The following is a 15,920-nucleotide window of genomic DNA, read 5'->3' as shown; positions in this document are numbered from 1 at the left end:
AAGGGAGAATTGTGGAGTAAACCTCCACCATAACAAAGGTGATAAACTGCCCAGGGAGAAGCAATCTCAGAGAAGGGCAGCTCAGTTGGTAACCTAAAGCCATGAATGGTGTGGGGTACCAAAGACTGGAGAGCAAACCGAGAGAAAAAGAATGGCATTTAAGTAGTACCCACACTGTATAATCTAACCAGTAGGTGGTACACAAAGTGCCATACTGGCTTTCAATAACATCAAGATGAGAGCAGAAGAGATTCCCACAACAGACATAGTAAAACAGATATTACAAATACAGGAAATTTTATGAGCGTCCAAGCCTCACCTTGGTGAAGGAGTACCGAAACAGCAAAAACAAATTACACAGGTGAGCAGGTGGTGACCTTCACAGGAGGATCCCCAAGAGCTCTGGGGACCCTTTCGAGTAAACTGGAAACCACGACCAAGAGCACAGGCTGCAACAGAAGATGGAGCTGATCTGAAATACCAAGCTGAAACTAGAGGCCATTGGAGGGTGGCAAGAACAAGCTTGGAAAGAGTACTATGGAAATAGAAAAAGCATGAGAGGCTACAAGAATTCAACTACTGCAATGTTAGTTCCATTATACAGGCTAATGCAAGGAAGGAGACGTTTGAGAATTTAAATAAGGCACCAGATGTATGCATGTTGGATTTGCCTGCATTTTGTACCATAAGAATGACAAGTAAAAGTCAGGACAGTTATAAAACTATCAACAAAGAGGAAAAGCATCGGATTGGTGTGAAAGGGAACAACCTTGTGGTGCTCTGAAAGCTGACACTTAAATGGCTTGCTCATTGACTAATTTGACTACTTAAAATGTAAAATTACAAATGAATCCCTACAATTGAGAAATCTGAAATATATTTTTGGATCAACGGTACAGATCTAAGAACAAAAAAATGAGTGTTCGATCCCTCGAAAGCCAAGTCTTCCTTTCCACGAGAGCAGTGAAAAGCTAAAATAAAAAATAAAAAAAATAAAAAAAAAGTATATGAAATAGATTACCATTTATAAGGAGCAGAAACTACAGCTGTGCTCACAGTAATAGTATATATGTTTCGGAGTATCAGTTTGTTTGACATAGTTCAGCATTTCGTCCATTGTTTGCTCTTTTTGCATTTGGTGTCCTAAGTGGGACGGGTATGACAAGACATGGGTCCTGTGCTTGCTATGCCACTGGATTTAAGTTAGCCTGGCTGATGAAGGGTGATACCCCGAAACCAGACCCAGGATGCTTCTTGCCTGGTCCACGGAGGACCTTGCCTAGCAGTTTGGGCTGGACTGTTCCCATGAAGAGCGGGGTTCCCATGAAGAGTGGGGTCAAGACTGATTTGCATATGGCTGGATCCAAACTGGGGTGTCATGGTGAGCAAAAAAATAATGGGTGTAACCCACATCTGTGGCTGAGGGGTGAATGTTTGATAATGTTCCTCATTCCGTCCATCATCTTTTTGTGTTGCTATAGTCACCCTAAGAGGGAAAGGTATGCCCAGACGAGGGTCCAATGCTCACTGTGCCATTGGATTCAAGCTAGCCTGGCTGCTGAGGGGGGATACCCAGTAACCAGTCCGGAATGCTTGTTGTCCGTTCTTGGGAGTGCCTGGCCTGGAAGTTCGGCTGGACAGGTCCCATGGGGAGCAGGGTCAAGACTGATTTGCATATGGCTGGGCCCAAACTGGGGTGACTTGGTGAACAAAGAAATGATGGCTTTAACCCAGATCTGTGACTGGGAGTGAATGTTTGACAATCCTCAGCATTCCACCCATCATCTTTTTGTGTTGCTTACAAAGAGGATTACACTGCACTGAGCAGAGACTTTGCTATTTCACATTGAGGCTAGTATAGCCCCGACGCTAGTCACACCATAATAAAATTAGCAAAAACATGCGCAACATTCTGAGAAGTCACATAAATGTCCCTTTTAATCCTCAAGTACCAACAAAAGCATAACCAAAATGGGACACAAAGTGAAACCCGTTCACTTTTTAAAAAAAAATTCTACTGCAGAGTTCTCACACACAACTTGCTGATAGGGTCAATCAAAAGTGTGGTGGATCATCAGCATCTGAGAATAGTTTCTCTCACCTATCTCAGCAAAAAAAAAAAAAGAGACAGTGTGTAGGCATGTGGAATTCCTGAAGCCCAATGCCCATAACATATTGTTTTGGGTCAACGACAAAAAGTTTTTATCTTTAAGTTTTCCACTGGATAATATGCCTAACCCCTTGCAGCATAAACACTTTATCTGCAAGTGTACAGTATGGATTGGTGTAACATGACTGTCTGCCAGCCACTAAAGACGAGATTTTACTCTATATGTGCAAGTTGGTCAAACTTGTAGAAATGATTCATGAATATTAAAACCTTTGCTATTAGCACAAGCACTCTAAGAAAATGCTGTGGGGTGAGCGCTAGGTGGCGCTGGCCAAGATGGCCGCAACAGAGTGAGGCTCTCGGCTGCCGGACCCCTCAGCGCTGATCCTTACCCGTGGATGCCGTCCTAGGTCCCATCTGCAGACCGGCACGGGTGGGGAAACCGAAGCCCTACCCTCAGCCCGAGTTTCACCGGATCCGGCACCCCCGCGGTGGAGTTAGACGGCCCGTGAGCCGCGCCGGAGCCTGACTGCGTCCCTCCGCTTCTGTGTGCGGCGCTGTCCGCTACGTGAGGCCCCGGCGCACCACGAGGGGCGCGGGCCCCACGCTTGTCGCTGGCTGCTCTGCCCATGCTGAGGATTACCGGCGCTCGCCTGGCGGAGGAGGGGCTCTATTCGGCGGGGAGGTTGACCCGCATTCGCCTCGGCGGCGCTGGGCCGTCTGGGGGTCAGTGCCTGCTTGTCCCCGTTCTCTCCGGCCGCTTGGCCCTGCTGTCACCTCCTGGGAGGTGGACCGCCCTGACCGCCCCGCTGTGCCCTCTTGCTGAGTCCCTGACTGCCGGAGTCCGGGGGTGACACGGGAGAGAGGAGCTGTCGTTGGCTGCCCCACGCCCGGAGGAGCTGTGATCCGGGCCCCAGATGGCGGTGACTTCGAGGTGAGCTGGGACGGGTGAAGCTGGGGGTGGCGAGGCCCCTGTCGGCGGGCAGGCCGGCCCGCGCGGAGAGACCCAGGCTGGTGGGACGGAGCTGTCGCGTTGTGGCTGCCTGCGTGGGAACCCCCCCTGTTGACCCCCCCTGTTGCTTTCTCCTGGCGGACTCCCGGTGGGGTGATCGGGGGGTGCAGCGCTTGGAACACATCTCTTTTTGGCGCCAACCTGTGCGGACTGCTGTGGTGACCCCCCGCGGCCCTGAGTCACTGCCCTGGGACCATTGCCGGCGGGGAGAGGGAACCCCCCCCGTCGCGCCCGCTCTCCGGTGCCGCATCTTGCCCCCGGATCTGGGAGGGGGCTGGGCTGTCGGCCCTGGAGTCACCTGCTGTCCTGGCCGGACGACGCCTCAGTGGCCCCCCCGCGGCCAATCGTTGGATGCTGGGTGGACGTTCTAGCTTGAGGCTCCCGCCCTGGTGACGGCGCCCTGGTCCGGTCCCGACGAAGCGGCTGGGTGGTGCCCGTGCCCTTATCCTCGACCTCATCCCTTGTTGACCTGGTGCGGGGAAGTGCACCGTCCGCAGAGCGGGAGTCGCCGGCTGCCCTCCGGGGCCCCCTCACGGATCGGGCCTATATTCCCTCGGTCCGCCATGGGCAAGGAGAAAGGCCCCAAGCTGCCGGGCACGTCCCATCAGACGAGGATCGACCAGTTTGCCAGCTCGGACCCTCCGGGTGGGGGAGGGGCTCCGGCCCCGAACAAAGACTTGGCCGTCATCCTTCAGGCCATTGATGCCTCCCGTACCTCCCTGGAGGGGATGGTTGGAGAGGTGAAGGTCGATGTTGCGCTCCTGCGGCAGGATCTCCGCAACGCCACGGCCCGCATTACGGAGGCAGAGTCCCGGATATCCACGGCGGAGGACGACATTCACCTGCTGCAAGACCAGGTCAGAGAACTCACAACCCATTCTAAAGAACTGCACAGGCGGGCAGAGGATGCCAAAAATCGTGCCCGTCGCAACAACCTTCGCCTGGTGGGCTTTCCGGAGGGAGTGGAATCTGGCCGCGCCGACGACTTCCTCGAGCAATGGTTCAAGTCCTGGATGCCGGAGACCGGGTTGTCGACCTGGTTTGTGATGGAGAGGGCGCACCGGTCTCTGGCGGCCAAGCCTCCTGTCGGGGCTCCCCCGCGCCCGTTTATCCTGCGGGTCCTCAACTTTAGGGACAGAGACGCTATCCTGAGGGATGCGCGAGTGCGTGGCCCCTTGACTTTTAACAACCACACCGTTATGGTCTTTCCAGACTACACCCGGGAGGTCCAGGAGCAGCGCCGCTCCTACACAGAGGTGAAGCAAAAGCTGCGCTCCCTGGGTCTTCAGTACCAGCTCCAGTTCCCGGCCCGCCTTCGTGTTGTCTTCCAGGACAAGACTCGGTTCTTTGATACCCCACGGGCAGCCTGGACCTGGCTCACGGAGGAAAAGCCTCTGCGCCAAACCGCGGCGATATCGTCCACTGCGGGGGCCCGGGGCGGGGAGGTACTTGGCGCCCGACGACCACGGCGCAGGAAACGCACGCAATCCCGGCTGCGCCGCGGAGGGGCGACGACCCGGACCCGGTCTGCCAATGCTCCCGAGAGACGTGTGAGAGACTCCTCGGCCTCCTCTGGGGCATCGTCTCATGTGGCTGGGGGACCCCGGCGCTGCCTGTCACCCAGGCCGGGGGGGGATCTCCCGCCCCCCTCACTATACAGTCTGACTTGTCTGACCTCTCTCGTAGTCCCGCCATGTAACTTGTTGTCTGATCCAAGTTTCCACGGGGAGAGGTGACAACCTTATTTGAGGGAAGGGAGGAGGGGGCTCTGCACTCCTACGCTTTCTCGCAAATACCTAGGACGCATCACTGAAATCCGTACTTCTGGAGGGGTCCACTACGCTCTTTACACCTGAGCATCTAGGCTTGGGGTCTTGTGACTGTTGGTATGTTCGGGCGACAGATACTTCCGTTTTGAAGTGTAGGGTGGGGGGTGGGGGTCTGGGGTTGGAGGCCTGTTGGCCGTTTTCTCTTGGGGAATTGCTTTGTTTGGGTTGGATTTGGTTTTATTTGGGCGTCTGTTACTGCACCACACTCAATACACTGCTGTGCCCCTCCCTGCGCTCACCCGTGCGGGCCCCGCCGCCGCTTGCCCTCATGCGCAGTCCATTGCCCCTCCCTGGTGCAGGACCCGTGGTCCTGGCTTCTTCTGGCCGCTTCCTCTCTGGCGTGCTCCGCTCCCATCGCTCCCATGGCTGATCTCCCCTCCAAGGCTCATATGCGCATTTTGTCATGGAACGTGAATGGTCTGCTGGATAGACTCAAGCGCACTGCAGTCCTTAAATATGCTCAACGCAACGAGATCGACGTACTTCTTCTTCAGGAGACCCACCTACTGGGCGAGAGGTGTCCCTTCCTGGCCAGATACGGGTACGACCGGGTGTGGCACTCGGGATTCTCTCGCGGATCTCGGGGGGGGTCGCCGTCCTGCTGCGCCGTTCTGTTCCCTTTGTCTTTACCCGGGTGGCCCGTGACCCCCAGGGGATGGGGATCGCTGTCAGTGGCACGCTGGAAGGTCGGCCACTTACTTTTCTGCCGCTATACGCACCGCCCACTGGGCTGGCCCAAGCATTATCCCATGCCGCGTCCCTGCTGGCCGCTCTCCCGCCGGGTGCTGTTGTTCTGGGTGGGGACTTCAACGCTGTCTCTGCCCCGCTGCTCGACTCTTCGGGCCCGGTCTCGACGCCCCGCGCCGCACGGGCTAAACAGCTGGTGGGGTGGGCGGAGGCCCAGGGCTTGTGTGACGCCTGGCGTGTCTGGCATCCGCGCGCGCGGCAATACACCCACACTTCGGCCGCCCACCATACTCATGCGCGGATTGACGCAATCCTTGTCCCATCCACCGAATGTGCGGGCATCCAAGATGTTCGCATTCTCCCCAGAGGGATCTCCGATCATTCCCCTGTCCTCCTGGGTCTGGGGCCCCCGCCCCAAGGGGCCCGTCAGATGTGGCGCTTCAACGCCTGGTTTCTCCGGGATAAAAGACTCTGTAAGGAAGTAGGGTCCGCGCTGGCGCAGTACTTTGGTGACAACGATGGGTCAGTCTCCTCGGCGGGCACCCTCTGGGAGGCGGGTAAGGCCACCATTAGGGGGGCCGCCAAGGCGTTGGTGGTGCGGCACCGCCAGGCGCAGCTTCAGCAACTCACTGCCTGCGAGGCCCGGGCGTTACGTCTGGAACAATCTCCATCCGCGGATGGGGGTCCGGCCGTGGATCGTCAGCTGCGGCTTCTGCGGGAAGAGATTCGCCAGCGGTCAATGGATGCGGCAAAGCTTCTTTGGCAGTCCTCGGTGGCGAGGGTCTACGGGTGGGGTGACAAGAATGGGGCTCTGCTGCACCGGCTGGTCACCTACCCCGGGGCGTCACGCATCATCCCGGCGGTCACCGACTCAAACGGCCAGCTTCAGTCCACCTCCGTGGCCATGGCCAATGCCTTCGCTCAATACTATGCTCGGCTGTACCGGGCCCGGGCGTCGGACTTATCCCTAGCTTCGCTGCTTGCAGCTCACAATTTAAAACTTCCTTGTCTTCGGTCCAGTGACTGGGAGAGTCTGGAGGTGCCCATCTCTCTGGAGGAGATTGGGGAGGCGATCGGGCGCACGTCGGCGTGGAAGACCCCAGGACCGGACGGATTCCCGCAAAAGTTTTACGCCGCCTATAAGGACCTTCTGACCCCTCGGTTGAGCGCCCTTTATGCTGAGGCGGTTGAACGCGGCTCCTTCCGCCCTGAGGCCGATGTGGCCACGATTGTGGTTCTGCCCAAGTCCGCGCCGCCCTCTTGTGACAGGTCAGCTTACCGGCCGATCTCCCTCATCAATACAGATATCAAACTCTACGCGGCGGTCCTGGCGCAGAGGCTTCGGCCCTTTCGGTCCATCCTGGTCCATCCGGACCAATGTGGCTTCACGCCGGACCGCGGTACCCGCCACTGCCTCCGTCGACTTCACGTGGCCCTGGCTCATCATCACCGCATATCCCCATATCTCACGCTCCTACTCGCCGACTTCGAGAAGGCGTTTGATTCGGTTGGGTGGCCCTAGCTATTTGAGGTCCTGACTCATATGGGTTTCGGCCCCAAATTTGTCGGAATGGTGCGGGTCCTCTACGCGCGTCCTCGTGCCCGAGTGCTAGTTAACGGGGCGTTGTCGAAGCCGTTTCGGATCGGCCGGGGGACGCGGCAGGGGTGCCCACTGTCGCCTCTCCTCTTTGCCCTTGCCAGGGAACCCCTTGCTGCCCTCGTCCGCGCGGACCCTCTTCTTCGGGGCTGGGAGTGGCGGGCCTTGCGCCCGACAGGATAGCCCTTTATGCAGACGACGTGTTGTTGTACCTTGGCGACCCGGCGCGATCTGGTCCCCGTGCCCTACATCTCTTGGGCCTTTTTGGCCGTGCGTCTGGCCTCTATTTAAACCCGCATAAATCGGTCCTTGTGCCTCTGCACCCCTCTCGGGAATGCTTTGACTGGCAGGACAGGATTCCCCTCCGCCGGCTGTCGTTTAAATACCTGGGTATCTGGGTCTCCCTGCTCCCGGAATTGAGCAGGACCCTTAACGTGGCTCCCCTGGTCAAAAAGGTAAAGGCTGACCTGGCGCGCTGGCAACCGCTCCCACTCAACCCGCTGGGGAGGGTGGCACTCTACAAAATGATGATCCTCCCCCGGTTCCTCTACGTATTACAAAATACCCCCGTGTCCTTTCCGAGGCCTTGGTTCCGCGAGATGGACGGGTTGGAGACTCGATTCCTCTGGGGCGGTGGGAGGCCACGGCTGGCTTTGTCGACGTGTCGTCTACCCACCTTTGATGGAGGGTTCGGTATGACCAACCTCTACCTCTACTATTTGGCCACTCGCCTTCTCGTCATTCAAGATTGGTTCGGCGGGGGATGGTCCGACCCGGCCTACAGGGTGGAACTAGCCGATTTGGGTTTCCCCTGCATTTTGGGTCGCCTATACGGAGCTCCCATCCCCGCTTCCTGCCCCGGAATCACTAGGGCGGTCTTCTTGGCCTGGCGAGCGGCGCTTCGCCATACCCGGTGAACAGGACGGCTGACTCGCGCCACTCCCCTTTGGCACGGGGCGCTGTTGCGGGACGTTACTGCCTTGGAGGGCTTTCGGTCATGGGACCTGCTCGGCATCTCCCAGCTGGGAGACGTCTGGCGGGGGGGGCGCATGTGCTCATACGCAGAGCTGCAGGAACGCTTCTCCCTTCACTCGTCACAATTTTATAAGTATCTCCAGCTGCGCCATGCCATACGCACCTATACTCCTCTAGATGGTCGATTGCCAGACCACAGTCCCCCGGAAGCTCAGGTCTTGCTGGGTAACCTGGGGAGGGGGGGTATTTCCCGTATACACCGCTCTCTTATTAACAATACCCCCGCGGTTCAGGACGGCCTGAGGGAGAGATGGGAGGGTTGGGTGGGACCCTTGGATGAGGTGGATTGGAGGGACGCCCTTATGGCCCCCGGCTGGTGACGGCCTCCGCCAAGTTGCGGCTGGTTCAAATATACTATCTCCACACTGCATACCTCACACCGGCGCGTCTACACCGCGCGGGCCTCTCTGCTGACGCATCTTGCCCCCGCTGTGGCTTTGACCCGGCCGACTTTATCCATATGGTGTGGTCCTGTCCGGACCTAGGAGATTACTGGAGGGGCATAGAAGCTGACCTCACGGAGGTGTTGGGCTGGGAGGTACCACACAACCCTAGACACGCCCTGCTGGGCATCACAGATGGTCTACATGGCACCCGCGCAGAGAAGCTGTTTCTTATGACAGCGTTTATGGTGGCAAAAAGAGACATTGCAGCGGCATGGAAACACCCACGACCGCCTACTTTGGCTAAATGGAGTGCTGGTGTGGACTGGTGTGCGGCCCAGGAACGAACTCTCTATCAGGCGAGGGGCTGCCCCAAGAAATATCGTAGGGTATGGGGGAAATGGTTGGGCAATGTACTTTGATTGGGTGCTTTGGGGGGGTAGGGGCGGGGGACGGGGCTTCGGGCGGGGAGGAGGGGGAAGGGATCTCACTCTGTGTGATTGTACAGTGGTGGTTTGTCAGGCGCAATGTTTTCTTTTGCTGTGTTTTCAAAATCTCCAATAAAACTTATTTATCAAAAAAAAAAGAAAATGCTGTAAACTCAGATTGCGTTAATGACAGTGGTTCCAGTATAAAAATCTGAACACTTGTGCGCACGATGTAAAAATTGAGAAGATTTATAAATTATGATGCTGCTAGAATGATCCCTAACTCTATACAAAATACATTCGGGAGCATAAAAGCAAGATTGGTTGTTGTCAAACTAAAACGTACAGAAAAAATATGCACCATGAAAAAATTATTTCGCGGAAATATTGTACAACTTTAAATATAACTTGTCTGAGAGACCATTTACTAAAACATGTTTGACGCATACCAATTAAAAAGAAAAAAAGATGAATAATAGAGATTCGGTGTAAAACTCATGTAGGTACCTTATGGAAAAAAGAAACTAAAGTAGGGCCTTGATTTCTTTTTAGTAAAAAAAAAAAAGAATTACAAATGTGCAAACAAAGGTACACATCCTAGCATTGGTGCAGCTTTACAAATTTTCGGAAATCACAAGAGTCTACAGAGCCAAGCCTGGAAACAGTACTCCCAACAAACTTTTGTGAATTTCATTTTTGAATAGGTGAATAAACAAACATTTATTTGCTTATTTAAAAATCTGCTGAGTGATTGCTCATTCAATTTCCCTACACCCCCTTTTTCCCACCATGGAAAATGTTTTATTCCTGCCCTTGACAGGAGTCATTTCCAACCTTTTCCAGTATGGAGAGAGTTGGAGAATACCCTTAAATATGTAAGTTTGTGGATGTACACACTTATAAGGTATTCCAACCCTGGAACTACACCATCCTGCTTCAATCCTTGTATGTAAATTTGTGATAGCAAAATCAGAGCTTATCTTTCAAACCCTGATCAAAGCACTGATAACATCAGAGATTACATATTTAAAGTCTACATAATAATAAAGCTGGAGCAATTTGTCACATTACTGGAACCAAAGGGGACAAGTGGATTTTATTTTACAGCCCAAGTAGATTTTTGAAGCATGCCGTTCCTAGGACAAGTAGATGTTTTATAAAAGAAAATCGTCAACTTCCCTCCCCCCCCCCCCCCCTCACTCCTATTCCCCATGGACGTGGTCACCTGCACGCAACATAGGCAGCAAAGCCTGAAAATGTGCTTATCCGTTCAGATTGACATTGTTTCATGTGGATTATTATTTTCCAATCAGCACGTCATAAAGAGGTGTTGGAAAGTTGCTTTTATTTACCAAACCTCGACTCCTATGACAGTGGAGTCGAAACGGCATAAGAAAGCAACATGCATTTAAATGCTAAATGTTCGGTGTTTAAAAATTGCCTAAACTGATTCTCTGCGTTTCCATTGTTGGAAGGTGATAGAACCGAGGCACAGGGAGAGTACATAATTTGCAGAGGATTAAAAAACAAGCATTTACAATGCAATGGTCTCGGCATTGTTAAAGTTAGAGCTATTGGCATTGCTCATGACATTATTTTTGTTTATGTTTTTGTTTTTAAAACATTTAAAGAAACGGCATTGTTATTTACAATGTCAATAGCTTAATCTCTCTCAAATGCGAGACCTATTGCATTTTCACCCACACAGAGCCACACACACAAAGCCACCCACACACACAGAGCCACCTACACAGAGCTATTCACATAGAGCAACCCACACACAAATAGAGCCACCCACACAGAGCCACTTACCCACACACAGACAGAGCCACCCACGCATAGAGCCACCTACAAAAAAAGCCACCCACACAGAGCCACACACATAAAGCCTCCCACACACACACACAGAGCCACACATACAGAACCACACACACATACAGAACCACACACACATACAGAACCACACACACACATACAGAACCACACACACACATACAGAACCACACACACATACAGAACCACACACACACATACAGAACCACACACACACATACAGAACCACACACATACACATTGATCTTGGGAGCCAAAACAGAAGTGGCACCGTTGTTTCTAGATCTTTGCATTTATCACTAAAAATTAAGCATTTAAAAAATAAATGACTAATAAAAATTGACAGATTATCTGAAAGGTTTCTGAGGTGGCCATAGTGGGGGCGATTGGTCAGCGAACACAGGAACCCTTATCCTGTCCTTTGTATTGCTGCTCGTCCTTCTGCTTCTCATATAAAGAAACTACAAGTTTCAAGCATACTGTGAGAGTGTCAGCAATAAGTAAAGCTATGCAAGAGTGTGTCAGATAATGAGCATGCGAAGCTAGACTACTCTCCGTGAATAGTGTAACTCACCCGAAATATTATTAAAGTTACACTGAGCAATGATCACTAATGCGATTGATGTGTGCCAAACATATAACTCAAAATGGAGCAAACTGCAGGGAAACAGTGCACAACATGAAATAAACACAGCCTAATGTCTAGTGTATACCTATGCTATTCAATGTATACACAAGTCAACTGGCATGCCTCGTAACACTCACCTCCTATAACGGGCAAGTGTATAATGACCAGAAGTAAGGTCGGAAAACAAACATCCCGATCATGATGCGTCAAGTCCTGCAAATTTATAAATTATATCATCAGTAGACAAACGAGACCCCGTATATAAAACGTATCAAATGTTGTGTACATATGAAGACGCCCAAGGACTCACCTCATAAATTCCCAAGGTGTCATAGAAGTCACCGTGCGTGATAACGCTCGCCAGTAAACTGTAGTTGGGGTCAAACACGCTAGCTTGAAATAGGCAGAACAAACCACGACAGTCACGTGGTTGCAAGTGCGCATGCGACCAAAAAATGGAAATAAAAGGCGGACTAGTGTAACCAAAAAAGGCGCCATCTTATAGGGGAGAGAGGTTATGAGCTATTACTGATAATTCCCAGGTTGCCGGTTGAAAGACACATACTAATGCCGATAATGTAGAATTTCCCAGATCTCAATAAAAAATGAACATACTGAATAAACACTGTAACTCGTGTGGGTCCTAATATGGATCCAATATAATCATGAAACCCCAAAAAGACCGAATCCAAGTATGCAAACGTACATTGGAAAAAAAGGCGGTCCCTGGCACATATTCACAAACGGCCGCCATCTTGAAATGGACTAGTCAAAGCAAAAATAAACTAACTAATCCTAGTTACAGGTGTAGCCAAGAGGTCAGAATAGTGAGTGAATAAGTATGCAATGAGCCAAAAATTGTGCCCATATACAAAATATAACTAGAAACACATCTTGTGCGTGATGGTTAGTAAGAGAGTGATAAGTGGACACAAAACAGAAATTGAATCATATTAAAATGAGAAATGCACAAGTATCGAATAGATCAATCTCCAAGTGCAAGGAACTACTATACAATGTAAATAGTATTCATAACAACACGGGGGGAGGAGACAAGAGCAGCAGCCGAACACCGCCGCCTTTCTCCGAGGCGAGGAATTATTGGCAATGGTGCCCCCTCTGAATGGTGCTCACGCCGGTAAGGTCGCATTTTGCTGGACAAGAAAGCACTAAAACAACGGCATTCCTTCTCCCCCGGGCGCTCTCGCTCCACCCAGTCTCCTCACAAGATAGCCACCGTGTGGTGTTGTTGCTGCGCCCGGCTGCAGGGAATCAATACAAAGGCGTTGAAGGAACCAGGGGCTGGGACGTGTACCGAGGGCTCAACTCTGCACGAGAAAAACTGGTTTTCATTTTAAATCGGAGAGCGTAAGCGAGCCAATGGCTACGAAGGAAACGGAACACCCGATAACAGCAGAATAATATTTTTAAAAACGGAAACGTTGCAGGTCTTGAATTTTTTTGGGGGCTGTAATTCCCCACCTGGACCCCGCAGGCAGCTTCTAAACACCGAGGCGGCCAACTTCTGGGGGGTTTGAGAAGGAAACCAAGACAAGAGGGAACAAGCACACCACTGCCTTTCTCCGAGGCGAAGCAGAAATGCCTCGGAGAAACGCAGTGGCGGTTTCGAATTCGGGGGCGTGTTTTCCTTTACTCTCCTCTTGCCATTGGCTGGAGGAGATAATTAGACTTCTTGAAAAAAACACGCCCCCGAATCCGAAAAGGACGGGGCCTGTTCAGAGTGACGGACCTCTTCTCCAATGGCTGGCCAGCATTCAAGAGGCCAGCCAATGGAGAACAGGGGAGAAGAGGGGCGGGTTCAAGCCCCTCTTCTCCAAGTCATTAAATCTCGGATCGAGACTGCGCAAGCGCAGCCTTCGAGCAGAGACCTAAACATGTTCAATTGTAGATTTCTGGATTAGAGGTTAGATCTCCTTGCAAGTAAGATTGGCAACACTTTAAAAAATGCCTTCTTATGGCGACTGCCACCAGGAGGAAATACAAAACTTGTTCCTGGTACTACAAATAACATAGTCCCTTGCAAACATGACCATTAGTCCTCCATTCTCAGCAACAGACTCCCCCCTTTCAACCATACACCTGAAGGGCGTCCAGGAACCCAATGAAATATCGGGGATATTTTAGGCCACGGTAGGGATATGAAAAATTACATAAAATACTACAACAATAAAACACATTTTCCAAGAACAATCAAATTAACCAAAGAAAAATAAATCTCTATACAGACACTGGCAATTTCTTACTTCCGGCCTGGTCACCCCCACGCTCCTGTGCCTGTGCCTGCTCCCGCAGCCCCAGCCACCCGAGGGCCGCTGAGCCCACACCAGCCTCCCGCAGCCCCAGCCACCCGAGGGCCGCCAAGCCCGCTCCAGCTTTCCCGCCGCCCCAGCCCGTGGCCCTGCCCCCCCGCCAGCCGATTGGCTCGCGCTCCCGCCTCCCCGCAGACCCTCCCGACCGGCTCCCTTCTTAAGGGGAGCCTGACCAGAACCAGGGAGTGACCACTGCGCCTTCCGGCCTGGTCACCCCCACGCGCCTGTGCCTGCTCCCGCAGCCCCAGCCACCCGAGGACCGCCGAGCCCACACCAGCCTCCCGCAGCCCCAGCCACCCGAGGGCCGCCAAGCCCGCTCCAGCTTTCCCGCCGCCCCAGCCCGTGGCCCCGCCCCCCCGCCAGCCGATTGGCTCGCGCTCCCGCCTCCCCGCAGACCCTCCCGACCGGCTCCCTTCTTAAGGGGAGCCTGACCAGAACCAGGGAGTGACCACTGCGCCTTCCGGCCTGGTCACCCCCACGCGCCTGTGCCTGCTCCCGCAGCCCCAGCCACCCGAGGACCGCCGAGCCCACACCAGCCTCCCGCAGCCCCAGCCACCCGAGGGCCGCCAAGCCCGCTCCAGCTTTCCCGCCGCCCCAGCCCGTGGCCCCGCCCCCCCGCCAGCCGATTGGCTCGCGCTCCCGCCTCCCCGCAGACCCTCCCGACCGGCTCCCTTCTTATGACGTCCCCAGAGCGACCGCGCAGCGGACGTGCGCACCGGGAGCACCAATTGAGCGCCGAAGGTGCGCCAAAGGTAAGCCCGTCTACGCCCGTCTGTGCCTGGACCGCGCCCAGCGCCAGGACCCCTGGCCCCCGCCGACCCCAGCCCACCCGCCGGACGTACGACGCCGCCACCCTCAACGCACTCAACGCCGGCCGAAGCCCAGGATGCTACCGAGCCACCCCGAGACGCACCCTTCTGCTGCAACTCCTGCAAGTTCACCTGCATCCGGACCTGCACTACTCCAGCACCAACCAAGACCAAGACGAGCAACAGCAGCAGTCACCTGAAATGCATCCTGCTCAACACCCGCTCCGTCCACAGACACGCCGTCGAGCTCTGGAACCTGCTCGACACCACAGCCCCAGACGTCGCCTTCCTCACGGAAACCTGGATGAACGCCTCCTCAACGCCCGACATTGCCATCGCCATCCCAGACGGCTACAAGATCATCCGAAGGGACCGCATCAACCACACCGGAGGAGGCATCGCCATCATCCACAGGAACACCATCCGCATCACGACCAACACCGACGACACCCTCGCACCCGCCGAGCACCTGCACTTCCAGGTCCACATCAACCCCAAGACCACCCTCAGAGGCACCCTCATCTACAGACCCCCGGGACCACGCACACAATTCAGCGAAGACATCGCCGACTTCATCAGCCCGCACGCCCTCCCCCCCGCTGACTACATCCTCCTCGGGGACCTCAACTTCCACCTGGAGAACAACAACGACCGCAACACCACCACCCTGCTGGACAATCTCGGACTCAAGCAGCTGGTCACCACCCCCACCCACTACGCCGGACACACACTCGACCCAGTCTTCTCATCCAGCAAGGACATCGCTTTCAGCCACGCCACCGGACTCCACTGGACGGACCACAGCTGCATCCACTTCAGCTTCAGAAGGACCACGATCCACCACCACCAGCAACAGGTTGCACGCAGAAGCTGGAACAAGATCACAGCCGACCAGCTCGCGACCGCCCTGATCAAGAACCCACCCACCAGCGCAACGAACCCCAGCCAAGCGGCCACCAACCTCACGAAGTGGATCAGCGACTGCGCAGACGACCTCGCCCCTCTGAAGACCCCGACTAGCAGACCCGGTAGCAAGAAAGCCCCATGGTTCACCGACGAACTCAAGAGCTCCAAGAAGAACTGCCGAGCCCTCGAGAGAACCTGGCGCAGAGACCCAACACCGGACAACATGACTGCCCTCAAGCTCGCCACCCGAAAACACCACCAACTCATCCACGCCACCAAGAAAACCGCATTCAAGGAACGACTGGACAACAACGCACACAACAGCAAGGAACT

General features: G+C 54.1%; 2 protein-coding genes across 4 annotated transcripts in view; one reads left to right on the top strand and one right to left on the bottom strand.

Moving 5' to 3' along the window:
* STRADB (STE20 related adaptor beta) overlaps positions 1 to 15,920 on the top strand; it is a 390,751-nt gene that overhangs the window by 204,390 nt on the left and 170,441 nt on the right. The window lies entirely within an intron of this gene.
* TRAK2 (trafficking kinesin protein 2) overlaps positions 1 to 15,920 on the bottom strand; it is a 376,229-nt gene that overhangs the window by 348,185 nt on the left and 12,124 nt on the right. The window contains exon 1 of one of the 3 annotated variants that reach the window (XM_085648988.1): positions 320 to 339. The exons of the other annotated variants lie outside the window; for them this stretch is intronic. The gene's annotated coding sequence lies outside the window, so the exon portion shown is untranslated. Of the gene's footprint in view, positions 1 to 319; positions 340 to 15,920 lie in introns of those variants that run through there. 3 annotated transcript variants of the gene reach the window in all.

The sequence above is a fragment of the Triturus cristatus genome, chromosome 3_2, assembly GCF_964204655.1.
Source record: "Triturus cristatus chromosome 3_2, aTriCri1.1, whole genome shotgun sequence".
Lineage (NCBI taxonomy): Eukaryota > Metazoa > Chordata > Amphibia > Caudata > Salamandridae > Triturus > Triturus cristatus.
This window is presented reverse-complemented; position numbering and strand designations above follow the sequence as displayed.